Genomic DNA, 4407 nt, shown 5'->3' on the forward strand with positions numbered 1-4407 from the left:
ATTTTATGAGCGTTTGATATATATTACTGGAAAGATGGTAGTCCCCGAGCACGGGGTAGAGTATCTACCTGTCATTAAGGTGTGACTGACAGGCGAGTCGATGGTTATACCAACTGGCCCACGAAATTTGACTTTTTTTTCATGAATAATATTGGTTAGAGCTGAAGTCATTATCCATTTTGTCTTGCCTTATTGGTTAATGTCTAGGAGAGGGCCGCATGAAGATATCACTGATATTCAATTTATTTTTACTGGAATATGTAGGAATGTATGTATATAATGGTATACCAGTGAGATAATTTAGTGAAAATCAATAATAGTCGAAATATCGACGATGAAACTCACGCTACTCTTGTCTTCCTCCCAGATTTTTCTAAGTCTGTTGTTATTGTTGACTGAGTCTTATTTTTGCTCAAATGAGCCCTGTAACCACTATAATCCGCAGACAAACTAGTCCACTATGACGTCTTCACGTTTGGCCAATCACAGTGCGACAATACATTTTCTTTCCTAATGACGTCTTCACGTTTGGCCAATCACAGTGCGACAATACATTTTCTTTCCTAATGACGTCTTCACGTTTGGCCAATCACAGTGCGACAATACATTTTCTTACCCATCACAGTGCGACAATACATTTTCTTACCCAGCCATTTTATTTCGTTCCTAGACATGAAGGCCGTAGCAAGCACGTCATCTGATATTGCACAAGAAATTGAAATTCCCGTTTCTTGTGCCGACTGTTTCTTAAGTTACGGTGAATTTGTTGTAACTTTTTCGGGGGAATAATGAAAAACTAGCGAATTTGTGCCAGACACACAATTTAATTTCACAAAATAAAAATTGTCCTGCATGTCAGGTAACCTTCGCAACGGCTTCACGTTTTCCTCAAAGCAGCAGCACATCTTTATCAACCAACAGGTCAAGGTAAGCTTCATTAATTTATGGAGTATATTATAATGGTGATAGTATAGCGATGTATACAGCAGTACCATCACTATGGAATTGGTTTGATGGATGTGTTAGGTAGTGGCCGTAAGGGGGGTTCGCAGGGGGGCGCCCCCCCCCGGTAGGCCTAGGTAGGGGTACAGGGCCCCTAGGCTAGGTTAGGTGAGTGTCTTAGGTTCGGTGGTGCCCTGAAAATCACTGTGGCCTTAAAGGGGGGGGGGGGCGGAGCCCCCCCCCCCCCCCCGGTAGGCCTAGGTAGGGGTACAGGGCCCCCAGGGTAGGGTAGGTGGTTGTATTAGGTTCGGTAGTGCCCCGAAAAATCACTTTTCTCCTCCTCCCCCCACCCAAAAACCCCGCTTCCCACTGAGGTCCCCCATAATTGTAGTAGTAGGTTTATGCTTACATTTTATGTGTAAGAGTTAGGTCTTAGTTTATTTTTTATTCATTTCCTCTGGTTGTTTTTTGCCGTTTTTCGTCGTTAATACTTGAAAAACGGGTGCGGCCTTCTCCTAGACATTTACCTATTAATGTAATTGAAATTAATACCTTTTTTTTTCTTTTTTTTTGCGAGGGTACACTGTTTAAATTTTGCCGTAAAGAAAAACGGTAAAAATCCTGCTATAAATGTTGCCAGGTATTTACAGTTTTTAAAACTGATATGTTGACGTAAAGGAGTGATATTACGGTATAAAAGGTAATAACAAAGTAGGTTAAAAATTACACTCGCCTTTATTTTACCAAAATATGGATGAGAACAGTATATTTTTTACGGAGAATTTCCGATTAAAATCACTTATTATCAAGTGTATTGATATAATTAAGTTCTTATTAAACTGTTCGCATATATTACTCTCATTAAGTAATTAGTTGAGTGTGAATATTATATCTATTAAATCATAAATGTCTAATTTTTATTAATTCATAGGTATAATTGTTATTCATTAATGATTCATTTAGAGGATGTTTTGAACATTTAGCCTATTTGTGGGTTTATGATATCAATTATTTGAGAATCTCGAAATCTCTGTATTGTTATTACCATTTCATAGTCATTTTATATCCTTCGTAAACACACTTTCTTTAGAGAAACAGCTGCTCATTTAACAATGTTTTCAGAGGCATTTTTAGTTGTTTTAACATTTTCGATTTGTTCTCCAAAAACATCTTTCCTTCATTGGAAAGAAAAACATTGTTAACATGTTATATGTCTTGGCGCTAAAGAAGAGTTATTGCATTATTATTTTTTAACGCGAAAATAGTTTTACCCCAGGAGTTGAGGGTTAAATCCCCCCAGAATTCGTGATTACATCCCCCAGGATTCGTGGTTGGCCTAAATCATCTCCAGATTTCGTGATTACATCCCCAGGGTTCGTGGTTAAATCTCCAAAGAATGCATTGTTAAATCTCCCCCAAATTCAGGATTAAATCTCCCCCAAATTCAGGATTAAATCTCCCCAACATTCAGGATTAAATCTCCCCAACATTCAGGATTAAATCTCTCCCAGAAATCGTGGTTAAATCTCCCCCGGAATTCACGATTATATTCCCAAGGTTCGTGGTTAAATCTCCCAGAATTCATGGATAAATCCCCCCAGAATTCGAGATTGAATCTCCGAGGATTCGTGGTTAAACCGCCAAGGATTCGTGGTTAAACCGCCAAGGATTCGTGGTTAACACTCCCACAGAATTAGTGATGACATCCCCAAGATTCTTGGTTAAATCTCCCAGAATTCTGGGTGAAATCCCCATGTATTCGTAGTTAAATCCCCCCAGAAATCGAGACTGAATACCCCAGGTTTCTTGGTTAAATCTCCAGAAAATGTGGTTAAATCTCCCCAGAATTCGTGATTAAATCTCCTGGAATTTGTTGATAAAGTCCCCAGAATTCATGATCAAATCCTTCAGGATTTGCAGTTAAATCTCCCCCAGAATTCATGATTAAACCCCCCATAATTCGTGATTAAATCCTCGAGAATTTGTGGTTAAATCTCCCAGAATTTGTGATTAAATCCCCCAGAATTCATGGTTAAATTCCCCCAGACTTTGTGATTAAATACTTCAGGATTCATAGTTAAAAATCCCCAAGAATTAATTGTTAAATCCCCCATAGGATTATGGGATAAATCCGCCAGGATTTTGGGGAAAATTCCCCCCACAGACTTCAGGGATAATTCCCTAAGGATTTTGGAGTAAATCCCCAAGCATTTGGGTAAATCCCCCAGCATTTGGGGGTAAACCCCCAATGGATTCATGGATAAATCCCTAGGATTTTGGGATAAATCCACCATGATTTTTGGGTGAATCCACCACGATTTTGGAGTAAACCCCCAAAGGATTTTTGGGTAAAATCCGCAGGATTTCGGGGTAAACCCCCACAGTATTATGGGATAAATCCGGAAGGATTTTGGGAAAAATCCCCCCCCACAGAATTCGGGGATAATTCCCCCATCATATTGGGGTAAATCACCCAGGATTTTGTGGTAAACCTCCGCAGGATTCGTGGATAAATCCCCAGTATTCGGGTGTGAGGTTTGTGTATCTTACCTGGGTGGGAAGTATGTTTACTTACCTAGTTTTATAATATCATTTATCAAAGGAAACATTAAACTTGAGGTAAACAATGTTCTTGTATTCGTTAAAAATCTGTTGGTTAAAATCGGGTTCCAACGTTAGCGACCAACATGGGGACTTGAGTACATACGAGTAACAACATCCAATTGGAAGTGGCTAAATTTATTTTAAAAAATTAATGTTAAACTTCAGATTTACGTTCATTCAAATATCTTGATTATGATAATCGCCAGATTGAAATGTGCTGAAGAATGCCTTATTTTTTTCCGTTTAAATCATTACCACCTCCCACCGAAGTTGGAAGGAGGTTATGTTTTACCCAGGATCCGCTAAGAGACTATCTTAGTGGGTCCTGGTTTTACCCGTGTGTATGTGTGTTTGTGAACAGCTTCCTGCCCACAACTTTAACTGTAGAATAGTGAAATTTGCAGGGATTAGCTGTTATGTAAAAAGCTGGAAAGGATTAAATTTAAGAAGGTTGACATCAAAGGTCAAGGTTACTGTCAAGCAAAATGAGCACTTCACGTAATCAGCCTTAAGTCTGCACATCATCACAGACTTCAAGCTCGGTTCATATTTGAGTGAATGAAAATCCACGTCAATTAATACATGTTAAGGTCAAAGGTCAAGGATTCAAAGTTGAGCTAAAGGTAGAAAAATAAGCTGCCATGGCGTAGGTCTGCTCTCTACTGCTTGCCCCTCTAGTTCTCTGTTCACATAACCCATTTCTAATTCACCTGTAAGGTCAACTAACGTCGTCTGTACTTTTATTATTTCGTATATTTCCTTCTAATTTCGTTTAGTCTAATTGTTGCTCATTTTGCTAATTCCCTTGTATTCACTCGGAATGGTTAATGTAAGAGTATAATAACAAACAAAGCAAGTTAA

Source organism: Palaemon carinicauda, chromosome 35, assembly GCF_036898095.1.
Source record: "Palaemon carinicauda isolate YSFRI2023 chromosome 35, ASM3689809v2, whole genome shotgun sequence".
Lineage (NCBI taxonomy): Eukaryota > Metazoa > Arthropoda > Malacostraca > Decapoda > Palaemonidae > Palaemon > Palaemon carinicauda.